Source organism: Saccostrea echinata, unplaced genomic scaffold (genome assembly GCF_033153115.1).
Source record: "Saccostrea echinata isolate AGI-Se365-2 ecotype Australia unplaced genomic scaffold, CSIRO_AGI_Sech_v1 ptg000029l, whole genome shotgun sequence".
NCBI classification, from domain to species: Eukaryota; Metazoa; Mollusca; class Bivalvia; order Ostreida; family Ostreidae; genus Saccostrea; species Saccostrea echinata.
In genome coordinates, this window is record NW_026889778.1 from 15,860,980 (window position 1) to 15,876,198 (window position 15,219).

Genomic DNA, 15,219 nt, shown 5'->3' on the forward strand with positions numbered 1-15,219 from the left:
AAAAGAAATGCCCATCCTTGTAAAGAATGTATTTTCTATCTAAAAAATTCGCCGATATTTCCATTTGACACCTTGACTGTGCTGCGAAAGTCGTTTTTTTAACAGCTGAGTGGTGGGGGATTTCCAAATTGATCCACAGCCCCCAATTAACATACACGAGTCACACTATTATCCAGGAAGACGTGTCACTGGGTACCTCAGCCTTCCAAATGCTGCTAACTTCTCCAAGAGAAACCAGTACAATTACATTTACTTAGCCAGACAGAAACTTCAACCTGAAATTGAAAACCTCCGTCTGAGGAATGCCCTTCTACGACAACAATTGAAAGATTTCAATAAAAAAGAATTATAACAAATTTATTTTCATGTTTACTGAAAATAATTTAGATTTGATAATGGAAATATTATAATGAATAAGTGTTAACTCTAGAAATGATTCATTGTTATGTGGTTTCTGTATGCAGTACGATCCAAATTGTCAGGTACACGGTTGTTATTTTTTTTTATCAGCAGCATCAAACCGTTAAAATCTTGCGAGCCCTCTCTGGTCACATCCTTATCTCAGAATGTAGTACATGAAAACGTCTTTTCCATTGTCCTATGATTCTCTCAACAATGCATCTCGTCACCGTGTGTGATCTATGAATGGAAAATAATGGATTTATGACACATGAAATAAGGAAAGTAAGGGGGCGGGGTGGAGTTCAGATTCAAACTGGAGAATGTATATCAAATTCTTAAATCAGTTATTTTCTACGAAAATAACGTTTTCATTTTTAGTGTACTTTTCAGTTAATTGGGTTTAATTCATTTATTCCTCAGGCAAAAGTAAAATTCAATTTTCAAGTCCGTAGGAAACAATTTCAAGTTATCAGCGTAAATTAGACTGGAATATTTATCAGAATCGTATACATTTCCCCATCGTCAAAACCACTCAATATTGCATACGCGCTTACTAAGTGAACATATGCGAGATTGACCATAGGTTTCCGACTTAAAAGTTCTCTTAGGGTCTCGGGTTCTTAACTCGACTTAACAACATTTGTTGAAATTAAACGATTGATAAGAGAATAAAGATCACACACACCCCGCCCCCTAATTCGACGCATGTTTTCTATCATAGTAAAATAGTAATAGAATTTATAGTAGGTAATGATTATTAGGAAACACGTGTTGATAATAATGACTTGAAGGTACAGTTTCTGGACACATTTGTTATAAATAATTTCCAATGATATTGATAACTTTTCCTTTCAAGAATAATTCTTAAATCGCATGTTATGAATGAGAAAATCAACGACCGTGAAATTTATGAATCATCTTGAAATGTGTCGACATAGAAAACCGTGAAAAAAAAAATGGAATGAAACAAGTTTATAGTATATGATTAAATAAACACATATTTACCAATTGTATCTTCTTTCCTACTGAGTTGCAGGGTTAAGGAATGGAGTCGGTAACCAGTTAGTACAAGGATATTAACCACTGTCGCCGAGTAGATGACATTTGACAGGAATTATTCCCAATTTGCTTATGCCACTTTCTCGCAAAATTCTTGCGTCATGTGTTGATCCAGGCTTCTTGGCGACAATGTCCAGTATATGGCAAAGTGGGTCGATGGCAAATTGCACATTAATACTATGGTAGTTTTTGCGATTTACGAATTCTTCCTTATTAACTGTAGGACGCAGTATACTAACATGGTCCTCGTGAAAGCACTCCAGGGAAATTGGCTATTGCGTGAAAGTCTGTTTGATGCCGGTGATTTGACTGAGCGTCAGTGGGAAATTGTATTTGTACCTTCGTATGATATGCGGTCGGGTTAAGGCTATAGAAACCCTCTGTACAATTCTGGACACAGTTCATTGGTGAATTTTGAAGTCATCCCCGTTAAATCACTGCATTTTTCCTGTTGCAAAATAGCGAAGAGCTAGCATGACTTGTAAATTAGCTGTTATTCTAATTCGACTTTTTGCTGGTAAAAAGAAATCGTCAATCAGCGTCGCGATGTGTTCAATCCCTTGTCTGTTAAATGATAGCGTGTGATAAGCCCTACATTATTATATTCTGTAAAGGGATCTACCTAAAGGGATCTAATCTCTGCTTAAAACCAAGACGTTGTCTTTGCTGTCTGGTAGCCATTTTTGATATGGTAAACAAAATGCTTAAAAACTTAAGACAAGGTGGGGTGTTGTTTAAATTTAAGCAAAATTCTAAGATGCAATCCACTTACAACGCTAAGTGATGTGCTAATTATAAGTAAAACGTAACTCTACTTAGCGTAAATCGACACTTAAGAATATGCTTTAGCAGTGTTACAACAAATGTAATACAACGAAGATTGTAATAAACCGTGATTATTGTATTTTGTGTTACTACATTTTGCGTCGAGATCAACGCAAAATGTAATAACGCAAAATGTAGAAATAGACTTTATAGGATTATTACATTTGCGTCAAGATCAACGCGAAATGCAACAGCACAAAATGTTATAGCACACTTTTTGGTTACTCATGGTGATAGTAATTTTCAAATGAGTAGTGAATGAAGAAAAGAAACGGAAAGAAAATTAAACAGAAAAAAATAAACATATGCTAATTCTAATTTCACTAGCCATTGAAAATCAGTGGATATTCAAATCATAGGTGTAACAAATAAGAAACGTACGTTCACGTGTGTGTGTGTGTTGGGGGGGGGGGGGGTGAAGGGGGGGTTATTGGGTAGTTATTTCAATGATCTGTGTATCAGTGTTTTTTTTATTTATTTATTTTTTTCTTCTTTTTTTTTTTTTTTTTTTTTTTTTGATTGGCACATGCATGGAATTTAGAAAATAATATCTTAGATTTTATTAGCCATTTAAAATCAGATGATTTTCAAATCATAGGTGTTGTAAATACATGTAATAAACATGCGTATGTGTTTGTGTGTGTGTTTGTGGGGGGTGGTGTAATTTCGTTTGTCTTTGTATCAGTTTATTTTTGCACATGCATGAAATTTGGAAATAATCTATCAATTTGTACTGACAGGTGTAAATATAGCGGGGAGGGGTTTATTGACTCTCTCTCCCCAATAATAAAAGGGATAGTTTCTGCATCTGCATAGAGATACAATGATCAACATACAAAGGACCCTCCCCCCTCTTCTCTCCTCGCCAGGCATACACACACACAAACACCTCTAATTTGCTAATCAATGTAAATACATGTATGCACGTTGTAAATGCATATCAAGATGTTTTAATGGACCCATGGTCAATCTATGGTAATTAATAATGTCAGCGGTCGGATATATGCAGATTGGTTTATAAGTAGACATGTAAATCAAAGTTAAGTGAATGTTTTACAAGTATCCAATAAGAATGGTCGAAACAGAGTTAGGAAACATTAAGATTTACGTAAAAGCTGTAACGTTTGCTTCATTATCATAGGTCTGTTTCTCTATTTAGCAAAGCGAGTTTACCCATTGTTATATGTTTTAAAAAATCCATTTTGAATGCTTTTTTGCGTTGAACACAATGTAAATAAAAATTATATTTTGTTTCATCATATTTTGTTTCATTACATTCTGCGTTGAGGACAACGCAAAAAATAAATAACGTAAAATGTAACAAGGAAAAAAGAGCATTCTTACCATTTGCGTTAATTCCAACGTAAAATGTAATAACGCAAAATGTAATAATCCCAGTTTATAACATTTTGCGTGGTTATTACATTTCGCATTGTAACATAGCAGAATAAGAATTTCTATGCATACGAATACTGATTTCCAACTTCTGTATTAAAATTTCATCAGCCTTATTTGTGTAGAAATCATTGATACACCTAAGCGTATCTGTTGTTTTATCCATCTATTTCATTTCATAGAACGTTTGTGTTTTAAAGTTTTCAAAGCATTCATATTCTAAGGTTAAGAAAAGAATCTTGATACATAGTGAAATATTGCTAGATATTCGATAACGCTTTAAATTTTGCTCTTTTCTTTAAGACTTAATGTTAATTAATTATTTTGATTTATGAATGGCGCTGAATTATTGGCAATATTTCCAACATACTCGTTTTCAGATATACACTGTACATATTAATGGAATAAAAAATCTGAATGCACTTTCCAATAGATGGTGATACTTTTCATGTTATATAAACTGTAAATATGGCATATTAAATATTTATATCAGTACATGAAAATATACCAATATTATCGTTTACATTCCATGTATAGTTATTCGAATTTTCATTAATATTACAATAGTTATACATTGCAGGGTTTCATTCGCATTGAACAACGCCATTTTGATGACAGACTTTGGTCAAAAGTTAATAGCAATATTTTGTATTTCCTATTCTCAGCTTTGAAGCAAAGCTACATTTGGTGTGTACATGATAGATACTTCATATTTGAAGAGATGCTATTGAATTTTGAGAACATTTGCATATGAATGAAAGTCTCAGGGCCGTCATTTTTAAAATAGGAGCTCTGCAGTGGAATTCATGGCCTTGGCACATTTCTAATTAACGGATGGGGAATATCAAAATGTAATTGTGTACTAGGTACACGTATCTTATATACATGTATCTATACTATTATTATTTTATTTTTTATTAAAATTTAACAGAGGGCATAATTCTTAATTTAGGTAGATGTATTTTGAACATCATGTTTTATGGAATATCAAAATCTCTACAAGACAAATCGTTCTTTTTCTCAATAATATCGCTAAAGATTAAATTTTACTTTAAAAAAATATTCTTTAAAAAATTCATTTCTCTTCGTTTCTGACCATCTTATGAATATCTTATGATAAATTCAAAAAAAGAAAAAAAAAAAAAAAGAAAAAAAAAATCCTAAAAATTTCGATTGTTTTTACAGAGCTTAGTTATGAAGACCATTCTAATATACTCAGTTAATTCAAAGTCAGTTTAAGAGACAAATGGACTTTTATTTCCTTTTGCTTATATTTTGGATAGTTATTGGTGATATTTGTCCTAAAACACTCATTTTCAATGAGATATTTTTATTTTTTTTATAAACACTAAGTCTTTATGAACTACAGTATTTTATAATGTGCCGTACATGTATATGGAATTGTCTATATAAGCGTATTTTTCCGACGTTTTTAAAAAGATAAATCTTGGTTGATACATTTTTTGTTAACAAGCATAGATAACAATGTTATATTTTGACTTTAAAAGCTGAGCTTCATTGCGTTCTCTAAATTTTATACCTTATATATTTATTATATGTAAATCTTATTCGGTATAATTTTGATGCACCAGATCTGCATTTCCACAAATTATGACTTCATTGATGCTCGTGCAGAAGCGTTGGAAATCCGAAATATTTACATGTAAATAATAATAAAAAAAATAATAAAGAGCTGAAAAAGGGGAGGATGGCAAAGACTGGAGCCAAATACGTCGAAGGATTAAAGCTATGCATGGGGGAGATAATCCTTAATTTTGAAATAACAATCTAATTTTTACCACAGCAATTACATATATATCAATATTTTAAACCTAGTACCGAAGTACTTAGCCAGCGGCGGATCCAGATATTTCATAACGGGGCGGGGGGGGGGGCGCAGTAGAAGGCAGGGGTCTAGGCGCTGCATTGAAGTCCCCAAGCGGGTCCAGGACAAAGCCCTAATGGGGTCCGGGGGCGAATCCCCCGGAAACTGACGAATTCTAACAAAGAGGTGTTTTTCCTCGTGATTTTAGGGTAATACAAACAAAATTTCAAAAAAAAAAAGCAAACGGGGGGGGGGGGATGCAGGCCCGGCGCGCCGGCGCTGGTTCCGGCTCTGCCAGCTTCTGGGCTGTAGAGACCCTCGGGGTCTAACAAGTCCACAAGTAGAGGCCTCTACACAGGCGTCATAATGTAAATCTTATATGGTACCAGATGCGCATGTCGACAAATTTCATGCATGTCTCTTCAGCGATGCTCATGCCGAAGTGTTAGCAATCCGAAATATTTAAATAATAATAATAATAATAAAAAACTTTCAATTTCCAAAACGAGGCAAGCTATTGAAAAACAAGTTGATGAAATAAGGATATCAACAGTCTCTTTTGAAGTCATCATTTCGAAAGTTTTATGGTCGATACGGTGATCCTGTCAACAAATGAATTTATCATTAAGTCAAATGCTGACTGACGTTTTTCATACTAATTGTTAGGCTATTATTTTCACACTGAATTATCAACAGGTTTTTCCGTTATTCCCCGATCATATGACAAGGAGCACACGGGGGGTGTGACCGGTCGACGGGGGATGTTTACTCCCCTGGCACCTGATCCCACCTCTGATGTCTTTGAATTATTTCAAGGGACTTCTGAGCTTGATTACTGTTCGTTATCTCAAAATTTAATTTGTTGATGAAGATCAATGTTGAACATTTTAATGCTTCTTGGTGACATTTTGAGTTGATTGTCATTACTCCTTAACGTTCGTTGATCTTACCGGTTATTAAAATGCTTTCAAGTTGTTCTCATGTTTCCTCTCCAACCCATTTTATTGAGATTCTTTTGTCACAAACCGCAATTCGCCTAAAGTGTTATTATAGTTTTCTTGTAGCATCAAGTACAGTGGCTGCAACGTTATTGTTGACAACTTACACGAAAGATCACGTTACACGAACGATTCCGCACGATTAACGCACGATAAAATCTGTTACACGAACGATCCTTCACGCACACGATTCTACACGTTACGCGATCTTACACGATTGCTAACGCAAACGCACGATTCTTCACGCAAAATAGTTCAAATTCTTTAGGAATGGATATTTTCAAAACGAAATAAGGTTTAATACTATTTCAGATTTCAAATAATTATTGATATTATTTCAGCGACTTTGAAAAATGAAGGGAGAAAAAAATAGAAATGGATATTTCTGGAGCTAAATACATGTAAGACTTATGAAATATTTTAGGAATGACTCTAATTCTTGGCCAAATTATTCGAGTATAACCTGGTTTGGGTCAGTTTACGCTTTATAATCCGCGAAGCGGATTATAAAACAGCGTAAAATGACCCAAACCAGGTTATACTCGAATAATTTGGCCAAGAATTTGAGTCATTCCTTATAATTTAATTTTAAAATCATTAAATAACTATGGGTGTAAAATTTCGTTACTTTTTATCAGTTCAAATTTGCCGCTCAATAATACAACCATAGTAACGGAAGTGATGGGAATCGAGGGGAGGTAAAAACTGATACATAGGCATAGCAGCCATGTTGTTTGGTTACATGTGGTAAGATCGCAAAGCGGATTGTAAAACAGCGTAAACTGACCCAAACCAGGTTATACTCGAATAATTTGGCCAAGAATTGGAGTCATTCCTTATAATTTAATTCTAAAATCATTAAACAACTGTGGGTGTAAAATTTCGTTGCTTTTTATTAGTTCAAATTTGCCGCTCAATAATACAACCCTAGTAACGGAAGTGATGGGAAGCAAGGGGAGGTAAAAACTGATATATAGTCCTAGCAGCCATGTTTTTTGTTTACATGTTGTAAGATCCGAGTTACTGTTTGAAGCTAAAGGTACATTTATTAAATCTGGAATTTTCCATGAATCCCGAGGACTGGAAATGAGAGGATTGCATGGATACAGACGATTCAGCTGGTTGTCAGGGGGGGGGGGGGGGGTTGTCCCCATACCAAACCAGGTTATACAGAAATAATTTGTGTTCCTTTTTGGATATTAACCAATCAGAGGCTAGAATACAAACAAAATTTAATTATAAATAATTATTTACGTAATTCTCCGATTTAAGAAAACTGATTTTTTTTTCGTTCTATCAGATGTACATGTAGGTGGGCCGTGAGTTTTGATTGAATTGGATTTCATTATATGCAGATACATTGTAAGGATATGTTTGAAAAAAAAATGGCATGAAAATGAATTAAATTATGTTATAACCATGTTTCCATTTGTGAATCTCTAAAATCAACAATTATTTTACAAATCATTTATTTGCAGAAATTATGAAAATATTTAAAAGTAAGCTCCAGCGATAAACACTGATAGACGAAACCCCGACAATCATGTCGTGTACATGTACATTCGCCGACTTAATATTTATGTAAGCATTGAGAATTGTTTATTTATTTACATGTATTTGTAAAAATATCTATTTTTGATTTATTGATTTTAAAAATATCTTAACCATAATTAGCAGTAAACATAATAAACATCAGAGAAAAAATACTTAAACATCTAAATACGGTTTATCACAAAAAATCACGCTATTTGACGAAAACACAATATTGTACGACTTACTATATTGCTCATTTTCAAGCGATAATTAGTTCGTTCTGCTTTCAATTAGGTAAATCGCGCTTCATATATATTTTATTTGGATTAAAAAAGGGAAAAAAAAACAACAGACAAGCGAAATGCTTGTATAACAAATAACATTCCGATAAAAACTTACAAAACGAAATTTACACGTTTCTTAACGTACGATCACGCACGATTAAAACCGCAAACGATCGAGTCTGATACACGCACGATCTCTCACGTTACACGAACGATCACGCACGTTACACGAACGATTCTACACGATTGGTTTGTCAACAATAACGTTGCAGCCACTGTAAAACACAATGAGCTTGAATAAGTAAAATATTTGAATATTTTTTTTTTGTCCATTATAAATCATAGTTCTATAATATTACATTCAATCAAGGCATATCTAAACCTTTGGTTAGTTTGTTTACCATGCATGTGTGGAGAATCCTCACCCTACAGAAAAAAAAAATCTTCAGTAATGAAGACTCGTAAACAATCTGACTTTGATGATCACTTGAAAGTCATTCAAAATTATAAATCTCAAGTCACTTAAATTTAGAGTTCATTCCAGACAAAATGGAAATCGGCCAATCATTTAGCTTCCTCATTTCTTAATTTACAGATTATCTCTTCATATTTGAAGTGCAATTCTGCTATTCACGTGTAGTGTTTTAAAAGGGAATTTTAAATGGTATATTTTTCAAAACGATTTCTTACACATTTTGTCATGAATTCATGATTAATACACATTTGGTTTCCTTTTCTGGATGCTAATACATCTGTTCCGCATGTGAAATGATTTAAAAGGAAATATTAATGATAATTATATTAAACGCGTTTCCTTCATCCATTTTGACATAGCTTGAACAATATTTTGATCCTGACATTTTAAATCTGCTTAAGTATAATAAGTATTGTTTAAATTATAGTTTTGGTTTTTAATGAAACACTTTTTAAACGAATTATTTGTAATTTTATTTCTTCACCCGATATGTTTACATAATTTATTTGAGAACATGTCTATGAAAACATGTCTGAACGCCTGTCTTCGTTTTAAGCGTATAAAAAAAATATATAATAATGAATATATCTTTGATTAAAAATAGATAAATAGTTAATTCCATTAATTATCTTTCAGAGTGGATTATATTTCAAAATCCAGTGTATTTCTAATTATCCGTGATTCGTTGATTTCCTCGTATACAGGCACAGTCTGACTATCTATGGAAAAGACGTCGACCTGTCTCATATTCACAATCATTTTCCTATGTTTAAAAAATCTAACAAGGTGAAAAATTAAGACAATCAGTAAGGTGATTGTGAACATAGAGCCAGAGCTGATGATGGCTATCAACACTGTCGTATTAGTTGACTTTTGTCTGTGCTTCATATCTGTAGATTGTGTTTTCGTTTGGGTTTCTTTTAACACAGGATTATTTGATACTAAGCTGTCAAAAAGATTATCAGGATCTGCAAACCATAGAAGAATTTCAATGTACATTAATAATTTAAAACATTTCTATTGAATTCTCAGATAAATGTTGTTATATTTCAGGATCATTTATTTTTATTCTTCATATAGAAAGATCCTCTGAAGCTATTTTCCCTGCAAAACACATTCTTCAATTCTAAGTAAATTGATGCTATGCAATCTTATTTTTTCTTAAATTTAAAAGCTATCAGAACGTTTTTTTTTATTTATTTATTTATTTTTTTTATTTTTTTGGTAGTAAAAGTATCGGTTCATCTATTATATATAATTATGCTATTTTAATTCATAGATTATAAACAGCGGTTGTGCAAATATACGTTTAAGAAACAATCTATACCTTCAGTAGATCCTAAGCATTCGCCTGTGATATGATGACAAGTACTATTACATTTTTGAGGACAAATATTCTCACACTCCGCTCCGTAAAATCCTGCTGTGCATACTTCAGAGCAGTTAATACCCATATATCCTGTTGGACACTCTGTAAATTTAAGAAAACGTAAGCGTAAATATTACATTGCATCGATAAAAGTCTCAAGTAAAATATATGCATTTTTCTCGATATATATGACGCCTTAAACATATCATGACTAATTATATACATGTAGATTAAATGACCTTTTGGTTAAAGAAATACAGAAAAGAGCAAAATAAAATATTATTTTACAAGGTTTAACTTCTTCAGAGAAAAAAGAGGCTGAATTTCATAATTATAATATCTATAGGATAATTTTTTTTTTCTGGAACATAGAATAAAAACATTTTCAGCAGGATGGAGGATATGTGAAGGGGAATTCAAATCGTCAGCTTCCCTTACTAATGCAGCAATTTACCCTTATCACCTGCATATGGGGTGTATATCTCTCAATTGATTCGATACGCAAGGACATGCTCTACGTATAAACAATTTCTAAAACGAGGCAAGTTATTGACAAACAAGTTGATGTAACAAGAATATCAACAGTCTCCTTTAAAGTCATCATTTTGTAATTTTTTTTTTTTTTTTTTTGGTCTATACAATGACCTTGTCAGCAAAACAATGTATCATTAAGTCATATGCTGACTTATGTTTTTCTACTCATTGTCAGGCCATTATTTACACAATGAATTGGCGACGGATTTTTCCGTTAATTACCAATCATGACAAGGAGCACACGGCGGGTATGACCGGTCGGCAGGGGATGCTCACTTCTCCATGGCACCTGATCCCACCTCTGTTTTTGGAAGTCCCTGTTTGCTCTGCTCCCGATGTGTATTTTTTAATGGACTTTGAGTTTGAATACTGTTCGATATCTCCATATTACATAATTTTTCTCTTTTTTAAGCTAAAAAATAAACAGGAAAAGTACAGGTTTGAGGTTTTTTTTGCATTCCCTTCACATTGTTTCTTTCAAAGGAAATTTCAGGAATTCATTTTTTCTCCATTTTTTGGAACATAACAAAAGAAAGGAAGATAATCATTTGAAGAAGTAGCAAAATACACTAAAAGCATGGGATTTAAGGATGAAAGTGCAGCGTACTAAAACAACAGTGTGTGTTGAAAGTAGATGTCTCTGTTTGAATTTCTGATGTACTGATCAGCGACGGATGTGAACAAATGTGAACATATTTCTGATTTAAGTAGGTCCACCTTGTTCATTCGTATATCTAAGCAAAAAGCACTTACTATCGCAAGAGTTAATGCTGGAATCCCAGTAGAAATCCGCACAACATTTACTTATACCCGTCAATCTAAGGAGAGCAAAAACTAATACATTTAAAACAAAACTACACAAATTGATATAGTACAAAATGTTAAGCATTTTAAAAATCAAAAAGAATTACAAACCATGGCATTAAAATAAAACCATAAATTTATGGACAGTAACTCCTTCCAAGGGAACATATCGAAACATTCAAACCAGATTGTTTTCTTTAAACCATTGTGTACACCAAACAAATATATATTTGCATTGTTTAAGCACATTTGTAAATGATTTATAGACAATAATGATTATAAAAAAAAAACCCAATACTTACATTTCTTTGCATGTATATTCCGTAGAACCTTCATCGGAACCAAAAATCTTAGGACATATGAGTATACAAAGCCATAAAACATTACCCTGATGCATCATCTTATCAGAAAAATGTATTTAAAATGGGATAACGTGTTCACCTTCCTCATTCAGAACGAATATGTTTATACTTGTATTTCCGCTTAAAACATAACTAGAGTTATTTTTGTGCGAGCCACCATAACCATATATATTTTCTCCTGTTTTTTATCGAGGAGTCCCTGTCGCAGTCCCTTAGACTATTTTATCATTATCTGACAAAAGCAACTGGTAAATGTCATGTTGTTGGACAGATCAAACACAGTACTTGGAGGCAAGTTCCAAAAATATATATATATATATATATTTCAACGGAGATATTTCTGGCATAAAAGATTTACCAAAGGGGTATAGTTCATATCACAAAATTTGTTTGGTATTAATTTATTTGGCAAACTTTCTTTTTCTATGCTGTTTATTTACTTAAGAGAAATCTGAAAGAGAACTGCCATAAAGAGACATTTAACAGCTCTTTGTTTACTTAGGACATTGTAAAAATTCTAAGTGTCACAAACACAAACCTATTTTACTGGGATTTAACAACTAAAGGTGAAATCCATTTTACAGAATGAAATATTTATTTGTGGTCTGGTCTAGTCGTTAATGCAATTAATTCATTTGGCGTATTTTTTCGGTATTTATTGGTTCTATTCACACTTGATATTAGTATCACCTTACATAGAACTCTGACGTCACTTAACCTATTCATCATCGGTCTTTGCTGAATCTCCCAGTTTGCACTCACAGATTTACCTATCAACAAATTGAAGCTGCAAAAAACATTCTAACAATAGATGAATGAAATTTTGAATAGCTTGAATTAAAGATTTAAAATATATCCGCAGAAGAGAAGGATTAGAGGCATTTATATGCCTATGGCTTAATTAAAATCCATGGTATGATAAATACAATTTTATGAAAACTATTGTTTAGGGGAAGGAGTTTTTTGTGTATGGGGGAACGAAAAATCAAATCTACAACGTATTTTTTTCGAATTATCGTATCTGCGAATATGGATTTCTTCTCTAAATCACTGAAGTATCTCCAGTTTTCATAATGGCACTAGCTCTAACGTTTTCCTAGCATGTAAAATATCAAAATCGTGAAAAAGCCTGAAAAACGTTAGACACTTCGGACTGATAAAACCCAAAAGACAGCTGCATGTTTTTACGGAAAAAAAAAGAAAATAAAAACTCTAAACTTTCAGTGAAAATACAGGTTATCGATATATGACGACTGGAAGTGGGCTCAATTTATTGCTTTAATTAGATGATAATAACCCACAGGACAAAGACGCGAGTTCGCAGCTATGTTAAGGCTTCCCGAAACTTTAAATGCGCTCAAAACATAATAGTTCATTGCGAGGTCGGTTTTGGTTTTAATTTATAAGTATTGTACTTTAGTACTTCCAATTTATATAGAGGGTTCCCTCGGCTATATATTAACATGTTTGTTATGATATCACATGATTTTGTTGATCACGTGACGGTCTTTTATAATTTTTTGAAGTGCTTCACATAAATAGCTCCGGCGCAGCTGATTAACACAATAATTATTAACATTTTGTTATATGAATAAACTTATCGTTTCTTGTGTACCCGAAATGTGCTTGGGAATAGTCATAGTATTACTTGGGTACAAAATATTTCGTGAGAAATTCAACTTACCTACAAATTTGAGAGTAATTTCCACACAATATCGTAATCTGTATTAAAACAAAATCATCACACATTTTTCCCAAGCAAGATTCAGTTAGAGAACAACCTCTTCTTACAGATTTCCACAACAAATCTCAGATTAATCCTCATTAATCACCTACGCCAGACTCTTTTATACACACAAAATAAATTCTAGCTCAAACCACGGGGTTTAAAATAGAGTACATTTCAAAAGTATATTTTTCGTAAGCATGTTGAACATGCTGAATTTCAATCAAGGGTACGTAAGCGATGTATTTTTAAAATATTCAGACATATAAGACTTAAAAAACCTTTAACGACCCGTGAATTTTGCAAAAGTTATCTAGCATTTTACATGCAGGTTGAAATATAGTGTAAAATTCATGATACTTTCAACGTCATAACACCTCAAGTTGGCTTTGACTTGACGTCATTTTCCATTATGACGTCATATTTTCGTAGTTCAGAGAAGTGAAGGCACAGAGTGCACCGTGATTTTTTTATGGGAAGCCTTAACTTACCTGCGTCATATTATGCTTCAAACTTATTCAAAGTTAAAAAAAACTGCGAATATTGGATCAATGCAATGCACTAAATACTGTCTTCAGTAATATTTCTGAAAAATGGCGGGAAAAAATTCATAGCACTGAAAGTACAGAGAGGAGTCGATTATAATGACTGTTTCAATAAAATCTAATGTATGAAACCTTGTTCGCAACTTTGCAAATTTTCTACATTGATGCTTCATAATATAATTTGATATGCGAGAATAAAATGATTAAGACAATGTCACGATTATAGATATTAAAAAAGAGGTAGGGCTTGTTTTGACTTGACCATAACTTTGCATGTCATGCATAAAATCGTGTAACGTCAATAATATAAGACGTAAAAGATTGTTTCTCTGGATTTCAAAAAAGTGTAGCCTCACTGGGGTCCGCTAGAGAAACCAAACTCTTTCAAAAACCGATCAAATAAACTTAATTTTCCGTCGAAATATAGTTGAAGTATTGCCGACTCGGCGTTAATAATAATCAATAACAATAATATAAGTATTTTTCCTGATTTTGTTTAAAAATGCGAAAGCAATTTAGCTATTAATCAGAATGTGATACACTTTATGAAATCCACTCCTTTATATATAATTTATGAATTAATAATTTTTAAGTGCACATTTGAATTTACAAATAGAGAAATGGTGTACGTTTTGATTATTTGCATAGCGAAAACAATACGGCAGATTTTTATTCAATGCATAATATACATTTTGTCAAGAAAAAAAAAAAAAGAAGAGATTAAAAAAGATATCCGCAGGTATGTTAAGGCAGTACCCAGATCATATTTCGGCGAAATTAGACTTTTTTCGTAAAATGTAACATTGATAAATCGGAAAAACCATAGATAAAACATTTACTATTATTATCCATTGTATAGACGTCATTGAGTCTTAGGCTAAAAGAAGCACTCCACTACGACGTCATCACGTGACGTCTATAAATAGAAAAATTGCCTTAATGAAAAAGTGAAATGTTCAACACTACCCCGGAGACAATTCATTTCTTTTAGTGAAAATAATTATGTAAAAACATCACTGGGCCATGAAAAGTGCTGCTAGAATCCTACTCTCCTGACACAGAAAAAAAAATATTCCAAAGTTT